Source organism: Python bivittatus, unplaced genomic scaffold (genome assembly GCF_059951505.1).
Source record: "Python bivittatus isolate LINGU-HERP-01145 unplaced genomic scaffold, Pbiv_v1 ctg000570_np1212, whole genome shotgun sequence".
Classification (NCBI taxonomy): Eukaryota; Metazoa; Chordata; class Lepidosauria; order Squamata; family Pythonidae; genus Python; species Python bivittatus.
The window spans coordinates 5,496,377-5,513,568 of record NW_028277097.1 but is presented as its reverse complement, the minus strand read 5'-3'; the positions used below and the strand labels follow the sequence as shown (position 1 = coordinate 5,513,568).

General features: G+C 36.7%; 1 protein-coding gene across 1 annotated transcript in view; it reads right to left on the bottom strand.

Moving 5' to 3' along the window:
* FGF10 (fibroblast growth factor 10) overlaps window positions 1-17,192 on the bottom strand; it is a 98,131-nt gene that overhangs the window by 11,676 nt on the left and 69,263 nt on the right. The gene's annotated exons all lie outside the window — the stretch shown is intronic.

Genomic DNA, 17,192 nt, shown 5'->3' with positions numbered 1-17,192 from the left:
AATTACTATCTTTCCTTTCCCCTCTCTGCATTTCAAACTCCTTAACTAGTGAAACCGCTCAACTCTTCTTAGCGTAGATTTTCACTGAAATATATTGACAGACATCTAAACCACAATATTGAATTAAATTTATAGCATATGTGAATAGAATAGAAGATTCATCCTAATAGGCAGAAACAGTGGTAAGTACTTTATTCCTTATAGGATATTTAGATAAAATTAAATGTCTTGGTTGTATTTTATGCTTTTTGCAAGCAGATTTTGGAATATGGCTGAGCTAAATTTGATGGCTCATATTGTCTTGTCCTCTCAAATAACAGAAAACCCTCTCTGTTTTGTTTTCAGTAAAATATGTTTATCTCCCTTCTCTGGAAAAAGCAATCAATAGAGTTTCCTCTCTGTGGAGCATGGAATGTCTCTGGCTCTCTCTCTCTATCCCCTTTGTCTCGGCCCAATTAGAAAAGCAACGTTATTTTTATTTTCCTTTCTGATAATATTAACAACAATGTAACTTCAACCCTTGGCCAGGGAATATATTTCAAATAGCTCATATAGCCCTCACATCTTCTAGTATGATAGCATGCCGTATATTTTATTTGTCATGTTATTTGTGTAATCTTGTTTTGTTGCATTAACTGGTCACTGCCTGCAATAAACATTAAATTGAAAAGCCAGATTGATTTTGGTTCCCCCTCTGCTGACTACAGCATTATAAGCAGATATTGTTCTAGGAGTACATAATATATTTCGGGGCACCTGCTAGTCGTATTTCAAAAAGTAGGCGGAGAGGTCAAAGAAGTGGATATTTGATTAATTTTAACTGAATTTAAATAAAATTACTTACATTCAGTTAAACGGATTACTCTCCATACTGCAAACTGAAATTCAATGCCAACTTTTGGAGAGACTCTTAGGGCCCCACCCAAGGTTACTGGGGACCAAATATAGCTTTGAAGCATCAGACCAAGCTCTCCAATCTAAGCACCTATTTACACCATTTATTGGGCTCATAAAGGCTGTTTGAATTGTGCACAACAGTTTAATATCCCAAACCAGCTAGCTATGCAGATTGCTAGCCTTCAATACTTAAACTACATTGGTGATGCAATAAAAATATGGATTTTCACAACTGCTGTATGAATAGCTGAGCTTAAATGGAACTGAGGCAAATGCTGTTTCACTGGCACAAGTAAGGCCATAGTAAACATAATAAATAAAGAAAAAATGTGACATTATGGCCCTGGCACCATGACATGTTTAACCGGATCACTGGAAGGTTCACTGACACAGTTAAATTTAGCTCTAAACAGATCCAGTCTTGTGTAGGGCTGAAGTAATTCCTCTCTTTGTCTTTCTTGGAAACGGTTCCCTTGGGGTTAACTAACATTGAACTCTACTGAGATTGAAATGAAGCTGATGACCAGTGGATGTTTTATTTTTCACCCCTTCCCTGGCCATACAGGGAAATGAAAAATGAGTAGAAATGAGTGAAAGGTGGGTAATACCTCACCACGAATCTTTCAGCTGTGCTACAGATTCAAATTGCTCCACCGTGGATTCTTTCCTTAAATATTTTTAGCTCTGGTGTGGGAAAAGAAAGGAAATGGGGAAGAAAGAGGTATCAGATATCAGAAAAAGATGCAATGGGGGGAAAGGCCCCCAAAATGACCACTGCCACTCAAATCTGAATATCTCCGACTGTGCACTTCTAATGCAGGATGGGAACTCTAGTGACTGGAAGAGGATATACAGTAAGTAACGAGAACAGAGCATGTGTTTTTTGCTTAGTGGCATTTCAATAAAGTCAGAATAGGATAGTTGTAACTGACTTTTAGGAAAATCTTGAGGTTCAGATTTTCTATATTTAAATATATATTATACAAATCAGGAGCAGATGTTTTCTCTGTTGTATAAATCTGGAAATTTGTTGGGGCAGGTATCCCCCATTTTTATGTTACAGTAATAATTTTATGCAATTCCATCACTGTAATTAGTATAGAAATTAATTCTAATACCAGTTACCTCTTCAGCTGCATACATTCAGGGCCCAATAATATATTGGCCTAATAATACAATGATGAGCAAAGGAAGTAAACAAAAATCAGAACTGATTTTTGTTTTCAGTAACATTTTGTATAGCCTTCATAATGACAACAGATGTGTGATTCAGTTCTATTCGCCAACAATAAATCATCCATTTTGACAGACACAAGCAATTAATGCAATCCACATGAATGGAAACAGGCAAAACAATTTTCTTTTCCCTTCTGCCACAAGATTTGTGAATTCTTTACCATGCCTAGCATCTGATTAGTCTACCGTATTTAATAATCCACAATATATGCAATAAAACATGCATAAATAATAAGCTATTGCTCCAAAACTCTACTGGTTCTCTGATGCAACAATGCTGCTCCCAGTCGGCATGGTGCTCCTTGTTCTTTGCGCTGCTGGGACCAGCTCCGAGTCTGGGACAGTTTTTTTTCCTTTTTAAAAATATGTTCATTAACATGATATTGTACCAAATTCTCAAATAACCATTGTTATACTTTCTTCCAACTTGATTAGGGCAACAGATGTATCTGGCCCCATATTTTCTATTCCCATAGTGGCTATTCAGATGGAAAGCCCTGAAAGCTCTTCATGGACAGGTTATCTTCTGCTGTTCTGTAGTAACTGATACTCAATGACAGATTGCCTTTGAATGTGGAAGTCCTACAATCCATTTAAAGACCCATTGTTCATGAAATGTCTTCTTTAAATCTATTTAAGCTAATGAGCATCTCCACATCTGGCGACAGTGAACTGCAGGAAATAATCATGTGAAGTATTTTCTTTTGTCTGATAACTGTGTTGGCCACCAAGTTCTTTGAAAAAGGGCAAGATATGGAAGTGAGAATGGAATAAATAGAAACTACTCTGAGTTATGCAGTTGGAATCAAATGGAACTATTTTTTTCAGAAAGAATCTCATGCAAAATCAACTATAAAGCTACTGCTTTTTTCTCCTCGAAATCCCACATTTATGGCGATACTTCAATGATAATGGGTTATAGAGTCCATCACATGTTAAATTCTTACAGACAGTCTGGTGCCGCTTGATTTCTGACTCATAATGATTGCAGCAACTGTCATTCCAGCTTTAAAACAAGGAGGAAAAAACCCTGTCCATCTTAATCTATTTTTGTTTAACAAGAGGTATAAAATGGCCAGTTTGATGATTTGCATTGAGAACTTCTGTTGTAATCCAAGCAATACAGCTTTCTTTTCATCAAAGAGTCTCATTGCAGCTTGAGCTGGCTCATTTTCCTTTTTGTGATCAATATAATTTTGGTCTTCTGCTTGTCAGACACCAATAGGGAACATAGACTATTATTTCACAAGAACATGTTTGTTTGCTGTGGCCTCTGTAGCAATGCCAGATTAAATTAATTCCTTGTTACATTAGCATTTTCATGGAATTTTATTACTTTATGCTCCAATGGTTTTTTTTTTTTATAATATGTTTGTAAGAATGGTAACACATTACAATAAACTGCAGATCTATTGACTAATAAGTATCATTTTGCAGGACCAGACATCTGCTCAACTTTTGAGCTGGATAACATGTTCAAGTATGAAGCTGGCATGGGGTGCAGTTCAAATGGATCCAGCAATTTGTTTTGTTTTGACCCAATATTTAACTAATGCAGAGCTTTCTAATACAATGTATCAGAACAAAACAATCTCTAGTTGGATCATTTAATCAAATGAATCAATTTTTGTTTTAGATTTTTTATCCTGCCTTTATTATTTTTACAATAACTCAAGGTGGTGAACATACCTAATACTCTTTCCTCCTCCTATTTCCCCCACAACAGCAACCCTGTGAGGTGGGTTGGGCTGAGAGAGGGTGACTGGCCCAAGGTCACCCAGCCAGGTTTCATGTCTAAGTTGGGACTAGAACTCACAGTCTCCTGCTTTCTAGTCTGGTGCCTTAACCACTAGACCAAACTGGCTTTGTGTTGTGTTGTGTTGTGTTGTGTTGTGTTGTATTGTATTGTATTGTATTGTATCAACTGTATTAGTAATTAGGAAGTTCTGAAAAGCAAATCAGAATTTATGTTATCACCTGTGCGCCACATAGTATTAGAATGAAATTTGGATTTTCTCCCTTATATTTGTCTAAATCAAGCTAGATTTAATAATAGTGAGAATTCTGATCGGACTTGGCTGAATTCTGGATTTTGTGATGTAAAAGATTAGTCGGAATTGATTTTCATATCCTCAGGGCAATCTTAACCCCTCACTCCAGTTCTGTGGATTCTGGAAGATCTGGTCTCCATCTGTTAATCCGTAATCCTGCAAGGGCAGCAAAATGGCAAAAAACAAAAACAAAAAAACAGCACAAAGACCGGTGTTGGACTGTAGTTCAGAGATGCAAATTGTGCAAATCCCACTGCTAGACTACATCTGATTTCTAGGTGAACTGATATAAATCAGGTGCTTAGTGACACCATGGTTTCTTAGACTACCTGCTGCCAATTTTTAAGAGATACAAAGCTGGATGTCACATTAAAAAAAAGCAAAACATTGTATAATCCTTTGAACATATTTAGAATCTTAACTGGAATTTTTGGTCTTAAGAGGTGCTGCATCTATTTTGGAAGATACAGATTCGTAGTAAGTAAAATTATAGGGAATTATAATTTTTGTCCAGGTTCATAATACCATCGTCTTTTAGTATGCAGAATCTGAAATGGCTATTTAAAGATCTCAAAATCCTTTTCTGGAGAGTATATAATCCTTATCAAGGCATACCATACAACACAATCCAAAGCAATATCCTTTAAAGATATCTTGAGCAGTAGGATATGAAAAGTAATAATCTAGTATGGTGCAAATGGCTAATTTAAACTAATTTAGATATACCATTGTTTGACAATATCATGGTCCTTTATTTATATATCTCAGCAGCTGAGAGCAGCTGGCTCATCTTGTCTGGGCTCAAAAACTAAGGGTTGGTCCTCATTATTACTTTGAAGAGAGGCCACCTGAGAATTCCAAGGTTGGAAATCAAAAGACCAAAGAAAAGTCCCAGAAGGCAGCAATGGTCAACAGCGTCAACAGGACTAAAACTTGACTTGACTGCATCTTTACCTTTTGGCCGTATTCAAACAGAATGTCATTCTGTCTACTCTATAGTAATTTGGGTCAATTCAGGCCCTGATGATGCAGTATCAAAATGGATATGGAATTTGGTAGTGTCTTCAAAACTAGCCAATGTTATTGGGGCATAAGCTTTTGAGAGCAGCAACTCACTTCACAGGATAGATCTGTGTAGTAGGACTGTAGTAACATCAGGATATATCATCTACATAAATGAAATGGATTATAGATTATACAGTTGTGTAACAGCCCACTTGAACTTGTCTGTGTTGATAAGGCTTTTTCCACTATCCAACAGAAAAGCAATAATACAAATTTTCAAGGATTATAAAATCATTCTCCCAAATTTACAGAAATGAACTTATTACTGACAGTTTTCTAATGACAGAATAAATGACTCTTTGATTCCTGTAATGATAAATAATTGATAGATTTAGAATACAGACCTTAAATTGTGGAACTTTCCACAATTTCCTATTTTTAAATTGATTTAAAAAAAAAATTACTACTTGTAAACCCGTTTTTGTTAGTAGCAATGTTCTGAAGATCATAGAATTTCCTTACTCTAGTAGCTAAAAGTTTCCAGGGAATAGAACAAATATCAATTAAAAGAGGCATTTTTTGTTTACCACTTGATTGAACTGTTTCTATGCTGATTCTGCTCTTGTACTGTTCCACATTATTATCCTGAATGAGTTATCAAACTTTCTGAACTTGAGGCATGTATCTAGGTTAGTGAGAATATTTATCAAAACCAAGAAAAACATGGGGTATATTTAAAAATATGTTCCTTCTCTTCAGGTGTAATTGCAGAATCCAATATTCTCCTACCATAATATATCATCTCGTTTAGTGTAATTTTGTAGATTGATTCTCCATATGAATATTTCCAGATGTACAATGGAATAAACAAAGAAATTTGAAAGAATCCTCAACTTGCTTAATTCAAATGATGAGATGTCCAAAATATTTTATGCTGCTTCTAGGAGGCCCTCAATCAGAATGGCATGTGGGTAGACTATGAGACTAGAGATTCCTCATTTCAAATCTCTTCACAGTTTTGAAACAGGAAAGAACACTTTGTGCCAACTTAAAACCTATAAAGTTTTTGTGCATAAAATGGGTTTCTTCCTTGTACACTGTCCTGAACTCCTTGGGATTTGTTATTTGTGACTAACAAATAAAATGTTCTGATGAATAGCTAAAAAGTAAAAATGGGAGCATATATTTGCCTAGTTCAATTACATGTCACTTTTACAAATGTGGACCAAACATTATCTGTCACCATCCTTACTGTTAGGTACCAAATAGGAATAATGATATGAATTAGCTGTTTTGAATCCTTGTTAGCCTGGTGTCTTCTCTTCTGACTACATTTGTCAATCAGCAAAGAAGAAGAAAAACTTTGTATAAGGTTTTGCCATTTGACCTGCAATAGCATGGTTTCATTAAGATGGTGTTTTTTCCTTTATTTTAGTGATTGTGAAGGAATGTTTCTATGGATCGAGACTCATAGGAAGACTGAATCAATTACAAAAAACATCCTTAATGCTTCAAAGTATTTGCTTCTGAAAGATGCATGTACCAGAAGACTTCATTGTTAACAGCAAAGGAAAAAAGCAAGAAAACAGCGTTGGTGTTTCTCAGTAGTACTTGCACAATTCAAGATTATGTCCTCTTGAAACAGACATTTGCAGTCCTCATATTAATTGTTTTAAGGCACATAGCACACTATTTTTTCATTTTTATTTTTTTATAGTCAGAACTCAGAAAACGGCAACACTTAATGGCTAAACCTGCTTGTCCACATCCACTATAAAAGTAGGATTCTCAATGTCTGAACCATTTCCAAGTTATGACAATTAGAAATGTCCTAAATATCAACATGAGATATTTATTTATTTTTATTTATTAATCGTATTTATATAGCCGCCCTCCTCACACAAGGTAGACATTACAAGGGCTTGCTTTGTGGATCTGCCAGTCTGAAGCATACTTCCCAGAGCAACCAAATATGCCAGCTTACCTTAAAATCAATTGCCCCTTTGTAATTAAAGCAAGAACTCATTATCCAAAATGACAAGAAAACAAAAGAATAGTTGCCTAACTTGCCTCACAAAGAGGACTCATTATCAAGAGTTCTGTGTGGTTTTATACACTGTTTCCTAATTTCTTTGTGCTCTTAAAAAAAAAGGTGAGAGAAGCAGAACACATTTACAGAAAACCACAGGCTATGGCAGAAGTCTGGTTAGTTCTCATTAAGACAAATGACTACTTAGATAGTACTAGTTCTGTGCAGATTAAGGGTCAGCCACATAGCACTCTTGGTTGTAACGCTATCCATCATCCTCCCAAATGGGAGTCTCCAAATTTATCTTTTAAAAAAGAATTAAGCTCTTAAAATGGACACAAGATTATTGATTTTTGTGTGTTTCACTAAATGTACTTGGAAACTCATTGACTGTCAGATAAGAGTGCCCAAATCCCATATTAAATGAATATGAATAAATTTGGGGAAGGAGGGGGGAGTGCTTTGCTTTGATTGCAGAAGTAATCGCTTAGAAAATATTTACAGGTTGAACGGGTTGTTGACTTCTGATGAAGACTTGCATGAGAGCTAGCTGTAGGCTTCAGATTTCCAAAGGTGCCCACAGAAAACCATAATAGGAATACTCTATATGCACTTTCCCAGCCTCTGTGTCCAGCCTCATATAATATTGACTGTCTCTGCATGGTGCACACTAACTAAATCCATATAATTCAATATTCCTAACTGGCCAGTAAATTTAAACATAATCTTTAAGTATCAAATAATCTACCTTTGAAGTAGAACATACATTTTTCTCCATGTCTAAAGCCTACATACTGTAGCAGATTGTACTTTTGTGCACTGAAATTTGAAGCGTCTCCTTGCTTATGGAAGCCAGCCATAACACATATGGATTTCCAAATGGTTCATCCCAATTGATACTCAAGGGTATCAATTCTTTTGCTTCTTAAGATCTCTTGATCATCTTTCTTGCTTTCCCTTACCTGGAATGTGTGAATCAGTGTAAATCTGATTTTTTTTTACTTTCTGGCTTGAAGGACAAATTTTTGTTTCAGAAGGAATATATCCAGATTTTAAACAAAGTATTTGGACATTTGTTTTCTAGTTTGTTTAGGGACAAAGGTTTTTTTTTTTAATAATTTACCTTTGAAAATAGATGAGATGGCCAGGTCCCTTGACCTGGGTTTTTTTGTTTTATTTTGGATAACAAAAATACCCTACAGTATTTCCTAAGCACATATGCTAACTTGAACAAACTTATATGCTGAAATCTGTACTTTTCTAATTTTTGTTATAGAGTTCACATCTCACAATATTATACAATAATTGTATTAAAATAGAGGCCATGTGGACTTTTTAAAAATAATAATGCAGAAACAGAAAGAAATGCTTAAAAATGAGAAAATCAGTAACATGATTCTTCTCTACTAGAAAAAATGGCATTTTTGAAGTGTTCCGTTTTGGTACAGGATCATACATTTCTGTCTTTCAAAAGCTTTGCCTAGCAGGAATGAGATGTGGTGGAGACCAGTGACCATGACTTTTAAAGAATCTTAGTTAAGGCCCTTCTACATGGCATTGTTTCCATTCCCAAGCCATTTGAAGTTCACTGTATGATCATCTTCACAGTACGAAGAAAAATGAGTTCTGCCATCTTTACACATGGCAAAACCCATTATTAATCATTACCCACAAAGTAACTGCAGGTCCTGAAGCAACTAAAATGTCCTTAATACTACCTCCCCACATCATACCCCCCAAAAAGAATAAAATGAATTGCTGCCCACCTCTACTTCTATGGTTCCAGAGCATATTGTATGTATTTATCCACCAACTTGCAAATATAAACAAAGAAAACACCTGAGTAATTGCTATAAAAGGGTAGCTATAGAGCTGCCAAGCTGAAACTACCATTCCTCTGTTGCACTGACAAGCCTATGGCTAGTTGTCATGGTGAAAGGATAGCAGATTAGCAACTTTGCAACTAGGTACTTCTCCCAATAGCTGTAATCTTTGCTATACATTGCTGAAGTGGCTTGGTGGGAGAAAGATCCATTCTAAATCCTGCCTAGAAAGTCTCTCCATGAACAGAACATTGAAGAGTTCCTGGTACAGGGGAGAGAGCAACAGTCCTGGAACAATCATCCAACATAAAAAGGAAAGAAAAGTGACTGTTTTCCTGCCCTAATCTTGAGGCAATCACTGATGCTGGGGGAGGCGAGGGGGGGGGGTAGATACTGGCTTCATGGTCTCTTATCAAAAAGAAGGCAGAACAGATAGAAATTATGCCAGTTTCACCAGAGCTCCCTTGGCTGGGTTGCTGTGGGTGGGGGTAGGGACAAGTTTTGGTAGATCAATCTGGGCTACACTACAATTATGTGTCCTTGGTTGAAAAAGAAGGGATGAAAGCAGGGTGGAGGGAGAAAAAGTTGTTATAAAGCCATGAAGACCCCTTTCTGCTTTAAGAAAACAGAATGTGGCCTCAGCTGAAGCCTAGGCAGCAGGAGTGGGGTGAGCTAAGGGTTTCCATCAACAGGAAAACAGCCCAGAAGCCCTGCAGAGCTTCATGGCCCATAGGATCATCTTTTTTGCTCAGCTTCAAACACAGATGACAAGGGGACAACTCTCGGCTCTAGAACTGATTCTAGAACAGTGCAAAGAGCGTATGTGGAAATGGTGTTATTCTCACCTCTGCCCATTCAAAATGGCAAGGATCTCTCTAATTCTCCTGGAGATTTAGATCAAAGCCTGCAGCTGATCATCTTCTGAAAACATTATAATTCCTCATCTATCTCATTTGTTGACTCAGGCTGGAAATTCAGATCTGTTAGGTGTTACCCTTTTAATTGTCAATAGCTTTTCTGTAGTATCTTTTAAAATAAACTGTTAGGTTTTGAGGATGAGGCAAGACAAACAGGAGACGTAAGCAAACATAATTGGAGAATATATTCTCGTTTTTATAGCAGAAAACCAAGCAGGACATATTTGGTCTTAAAATGAAACGAGTATTGTGCAAATTCTTCACAGTTGCTCTCATGGGTGGGCTTCTTTGAATAAATGAGTGAATATTTTCTAAGTGATTTGGTCCAGTAACATTAGTCATCCCAACTGGAATGACTGTTAGATGAAGAGGTCTGAATGTTGCCTTCAGTTGAAACAGGGTGACAAGTTAAGGACTTATTTTTGAACCAATTTTCCATCCTGTGTTTTGTAATACTTTTTTTTTTTTTTTTGCTTTGCTTTGTTTTCCTTTACTAGTTAGTGAAAACATTATCATGCTATGGCCAGTGAAATCTACTCTTGTTAAAAATAATAGTGTATACTACTGTCATCACATGAAGAGGTCATGAATATAAGGACGCATCTGTACTGCAAATGCAAATAATTTTGAAGCCTGTTTCAAACTGACTGATGCTTCCTTATAAAATACTTGGGAATTGCAGTTTGCTCATGATATTGAGAATTATCTGTTAAAGTCCTGTAACTCTTACACAGAACTAGTTTCTCTGGTTTAGTCACCCTTTTTGGTTTTTTGCCACAAGTCTAGTCAAGAGTATGAGAAAGTGCCATCTAGTGTACAATATTGTATACGCTCACACCAGTAATGTCTTAATGTGCTTTTATTTCAATTCTTCTGAGTCAGGTGGCAACTTCAATTGTACTAGAAAGCAGGATATGGCAATGCTGGCCTAATTCTGTGCCCTATTAAGGTGTCCAACTTCCACTGTCATCAAGTCAGTATTTGTGAAATAACCTAGAACTGGCCTTGGAAAGAGGGAAGAGAGCAATGAACTATTAAGGAAAGAGGAAATGGTAATTCAATCCTGAGAAAGTGGAAAGTGTGAGAAAGAAGCTCAAAATAACCCCAGCTTGATTTTGCTTGGTATAAAATATGGCAGATGGAAACTCTGACAACTTTCAAGATTCTGTTATTCTACCCTACAACATTAAAGAACATTCCTGGAATCTCTGCTGTCTTAACTACCTCAAAGGGATGATAGTAGTAAAACATAGACCAGAGGAGAAAAACTCCTGCCCAAAATTTAAGTCAGCCACTTCCAGCCAGTATCAATAACACTGTGTTAGACAAAACAATAATCTGATTTGGGCTACTTGTCCTCCACTTGCAATGTCTGTCCCTTGTTCCTTGGCTAAGTATGATAATTCAGCAAATTTGAAATAGGTTTATATATGTAGTAAAGCATGTCCCATCTATATCTATCCATACCTACTGCTAATGTTTCTAACTGTGAATTGTTTTCCTCCCTTCTCATCATAATTCTGAAAGAACTGTAAATATAAGCAAGCTTAGCCCACTATTTATATTCTGTTCATTATGCTGCCCATAAATTCCTGAACTCCTCCTTGTAAGTCATTCATTTGTTGGTTAATGTAGCTAAATGGTAATTCAGTTGGAGTCTGACCAGAAACTTTCTTTTCCTCCCTCCTTTCAAAGCAACTGGGTGACAAGCACCACTGATAAAGCAGCTGTTATATTAAGTCAAAAGACAGGCATAGATTTGAGAAGATACAGGTTTGCCTGTAGCAGGACTACTTCAGGGAGGGCTTGTTATCAGCTCTCCTAGATCACTACATACTTCGTCAAACTCTGTTATCTCTCCAGATGGTCACCTACCAGTTAAATATTTTAGGAACTCTGAAATGCGGAGGCCCTTGAGTTGGATGAACTTGGATTAATAATGCTTCAACTGTTTCTCACCAAAGTGTCGGATGCTGCAAAAATCATTCTAGGCCTCTGAGTCATCATAAGACTTCTGCAGGATGGTTTCACCTTTGTTACTTGTGGACTGCTGTAGCTGAAAAAGACCTGAATGTATGCTCTTTCCTAGATGTTAATGCCTTACGAAGACTAACAAGCACACTTCTACCATTCTTCTGGATTCAGTTCCCTGAATTCCCTGAATTCAGGGAATTATCCAAATTGGTACCAGTCATCAAAATGATGAATATCAGATTCTGGAAATCTTTTATCAGTTTTGGCTCTTGTATCTTTTTTTCCTAATTTTTTATGAAGCATGCTGCTTGGCTGAGACAGGGTAGGGAACCTGGAGATTTTCTATAACCCCAGCTAGCATGTTCAATGGCCAGGGTATAGAAATGATTGGATTGAAATACTCCCTACAGCTATGCCAATATATTTTTCATTATTATTCTAGTGCATAGTATTTGTGTGGGATGCTGGGAAATACTCTATATTTAAATAAGGATGTGCAAAAATGAAGAATGTCCTTCATAAGGAGCTTTCTAACTCCACAGCATTATAGCGCGAGAGAACGTACAATGACAAATTGTACCTTGGTAAAAATGTCATTTGATTTTCAACTCTGATGTGTTCTCTGTACCTTGGTACCCTGATGGCAGCTTTGAATGCCTTTTCAACCTCCCTAAGTAACAGCATTCAAAGTGACTCAAGGCTAGTCTCTTATATACATATGTAAACAGCTGCCCGTAATATTCCATATATCTGACACATGTCTTTTACAGTGTTTTCATCTTTTAATACTCAATACTTGACTCCTTGCCTGCCTGTCTCCCTGGAGCAAACACTTTAACATTCTCTCCATTGTAATAACAATAAGCACCGTTTCCCTAAACATTCTTTCAACACCTCATTAAAAAAAAATATCAGAAAGTAAAGTCTTAGCTTTCCTGAGAACTCTGGAAGGCAGGCATGGAAAGCACAATAGATTTAAAGCCCTTCAGCTCTCAATAGACACACATCTGTTCTGAAATTGTCTTACTGTATTTCCGCTGATACGGTCAGATAATGGCCTGTCATTCCTTTTTGTAGAATTGGGTGCAAGCACTAATTGCATGGTTCTGCAGCCCTACTTATGAATGTATTTTCTAATTTGGCCAATGATTATGTAGATGACATACATAGCTCCTTAAAACCTTAAAAAACTTCTAACATTTTTAAAAAGAAAAATAATCAAAGATATAAAATAATAAAATGCAATTAATACATAAATATCACAGAAACAAATACAACAGATGAACCCCACTATTTCAGTGAAGAACAGGAATTTAAATTAAAACTGATAATGATAGAGAAACACTGGGAGAAGACAAATGCCTGATACCCACCATGTATCCAAAAGACCCTCTCCCTTTTATCTATCTCCCTTTGCTTGATGGGGGCATCTGAAACTGACAGTCTAAAGATGATTAATGAGTTCGAGCAGATACATAATAAAGAGGTATTCCCATGTTTTGACTACTCATACTATTTCTGTTCCCTCTGTTAAAAGTCAAAGTCTTTTGTCACAGATCCCAAGAATTTAACACACTCTACTTATCACCTAGCCAAAGCTAAGAAGAGGTGGATCTGGATGGGAATTCCTCTGGACTTTAGGCTGGATTGGAAAATTGGAAAAACATCCTGGAAGAAGGTAGGCAGTCATCAGAAGTCAAGCTTGATTGAAAAGAAAGTTTATCTTTATAATCTTAAGAAACCTAGGTGATCTGGTTAGTACTTGGATGGGAGATCTCAAGATAATACCAAAGGGTTATAGACTAGCCTGCAAAGTTAAAAAAAAAAAAAAAAACCCCAAAAGGCAATGGCACAACGTTTCCATGTTATTACTGTAACAATGGAGGTCTCCATGAAGGCATCAGGAATTACTTCACCTTGAGGGTATATTTACTTTAATTCTATGCATATTTATATTTAAGTGGAAATAAAGCACACTAGTACAAATGGGGCTTACTACTATCAGATTTTTGTATTGCCTCATTTGAATATATGTAACTATCTATATACTACTAAAACTGTCACTGTATTTATCTGTTAGTCTGTTTGTACCCTCAAGTTAGTCCAAACTTTATACTGCAATTTAAAAAAAATTATACTGGAACAATTTTTTAATCAAGGTACCTAAAAATCTGCTAATTTAAAAAATGCATTAAAAATCTGGGATCCATTACTCCTGTGGAATTGGAATTTCCATGATGTTCAGACCACTTTTATTCACAAAGTTGTGGCCGTTGCAGCATCCCTGTGGTCACGTGATCATGATTTCCGATGCTCCCTGCCAGCTTCCCACAATGGGGAAGCTGCAGGAAGTCAGAAGTCGCTCCTGCTCCCACTGTTTTTTTGCCCACCCATGGTCATTCTGTTTATCTGTTTAGTTAAGTAAATATTGACTTATTATTGAAGTTCATTTGCCACTGCAATTATTTTTCAATTTATGATATATACTCTTCTTAGATGATCATGAGACAGCCCAGCATTGGGGTAAAAAAATATGGTCAGCCTAAAATTTAATTTTCATTCTGGTCACATCAGACTGCACCATCTTTCTCTCAAAGGATGACCCAATGGGTCACAGAGTTGTCTAGTTATCTGTAAAATGGTCATTAATGATCAAACAATCAACGTTTAGGAAGTGTTTGCTGCCATAGCAACATGCACTCTACATTACTGAACTATTTACGGCTTTTCTGAAAATTTCCAATTTTAGCTAATCAAAGGAACTTCATCTTTAACTTTGCTAATGCTTATTACCTGACTTGTTTTAATTGCTTTCTGAATATGAAGAACAAAAGCTTTAAAGTTATAACATTTATGGCATAGTATGGCCTCTAATGAATTCAGCATGTTCATGGAAGGTAAAAGTTACCAGGCAGTTTTCATAAATTCTATGACTATAAATGAAAATGCATATATAATAATGAACAAACAATTAATATTGGCAATGTAAATTTAATGAGATTACTTTTGACCTAGTCAGCCGTTTTCTTTCATTGCTTTAGATTAGACCATGGCAAATTCATTCTGTAGATTTCTGTCAGCCCTCCAAGGTAGACCAGCCCAGGAAACTAAAACCATGTAGGCCAATACTACTTTTATTGTAAAGATATACCAACAGAATCTTGCAAGTTTGAATGTGCCTCCCCACTCCTTCCCTTTACCTTCGTGAGAACTACGGAGGGTCATGTCTGAGATGTTTTCTCAGGTTACATTTCTGCCCCGGACTCAGGTTTCTTTTATCTGACCACTGTCTTGCTAGTGGCTCTTCCTCCTGTTCCCCAAGGCCATCCCCTCTGTCCTCTACAATTTCTAATATGATGTATGGCATTGGATAAACCCAAGGCAGCACTGCACCTTGATGGGTTGTTGTGTGATCCTATTCAGCTAAAATTCTGCTTCAGACCTAGAGGAGGAGAGTGAACCGGCTCAGTTCAGAATCTTTACATCTCACAAGATCACATTTGCTCATTGTAACTGACCTTCAAAAAAGAAAAGGCCCATAGAAATGGCTCCCATATAAATTACCTTATGGTTTAGCTCAAAATATAAATTAATTCAGCACTAAGGAATATGGTGGACACCTTTCTTTGACATCTACCAGGCTCCCTCCCCTACTATTTCCTTTTCAAATATTATTTTAATTAAAAATAAATCAGATGTGTTATGCTAGGAAGCAGAGTGCCAACCTCTTGCATTACTGTTATTTCCAAGTATGCTTCTGTGCTCAGCAGACATCCATAGGTGACCAAAAAAAAGTCCTGATTTTTATCTACTTCTCCAGAAAAAAAAAAAAAAGACAAAGTTAAGCTTTGTCTGGAGGATTAGAGACATAGTAGAGACTGCCACCATGAAACATGCAATTCTATTAATGAAAGCAATTCTGTGATGGTACCCACAAAAATGATCTCTAAATTCCAGCTGTGATCACCAATTCCAAAAGTTTGCCTCCTCCTGGGATAACTTACATGCCTACATCTATCTGTCTCAGCAATCCGCTGCACACCCTAAAACATTTCTGGAATGACTTTTTTGAACACAGTAGTCATGAAGATCTTTCACAATTAATTCAGCACTAAGGAATATGGTGGACACCTTTCTTTGACATCCACCAGGCTCCCTCCCCTACTATTTCCTTTTCAAATATTATTTTAATTAAAAATAATTCAGATGTGTCATGCTTTTAAAAGTTGGCAGCTGCCATCTTAGTAGCTACCAACATAGTCAGCCTTTATAAAACACAGTCCAAATGGCAGCACCTTCATATCTTTCTCCTTTGAGGTATAAGGTCCACTGAAATTGCTGGAAGTAGCTCAAAAACTATAGGATAGCAGCCAGGGTCATGTCTGGGTATTTGTTGAAAGAAACTGAAATGACTATAGTTCAGAATTCCACAGATCATGGAAAACAATCAGGTTTTGCAAGCCCTGTTTATGAAAAGAAGAAAGGTTCTGGAACTGAGAAGATACAAGTACAATGAGTTTTCCCAGATTCATTTACTTTCAGCAAGAAAATGACTACGGACTCTCCATAAACCATGTTGGACCAAGGGTTCCCCCCCCCCCCCGACATGTGGCTTATGTTACCAGGCACGCAAGCTCCAACCTTTCATCTCAAGCCACTGCAAAGGTGAACGCTTGTCAAGCTCATTCTTTAATTAAGCCTGACTTAAAATTTACCTAAGTTAGGCCAACGCAGATAGAAAGTCAGGTTCTGTTAGGCGTGCCACCTTTCACTTTCCCACACATCTGGGAAATATTCAGTTCAAGATCATAACCTTGAGGTTTGGCATTAACTGCCTAGAGAGAACAAAACATTAAGATATCGCCAACAACTTGCCTTTGACTGTGAAAATTGGAAGCATATTCCGGATGTAAACACCGGTGTGCCACTAATATTGCTGGTAATGATTAAAGACTGTGATTTTTATTATAGGAGAATAAAGCAAAGTTGACATTCTTAGTTCATGTCTGGTTAAAACAAGATTTATTCTAAGGCGCGTGCATGCACCCAAAAGGGTGGGGACAGAAATATTAAATTTTCAAAGGGTGGGAGAATGCAACCACCAGTACTTGGAAACCAAGGCCATTAAAAATGCAATCATAAATATGAGAAAAGTGAAATGATGTAAGAAATGGTTGTTTACAGGCAAAAACAGAATGAATACAAGTAAGCACAATCCAATGGGAAAGATTTTGCTATAACCTTATTTCCTTGTTTATTT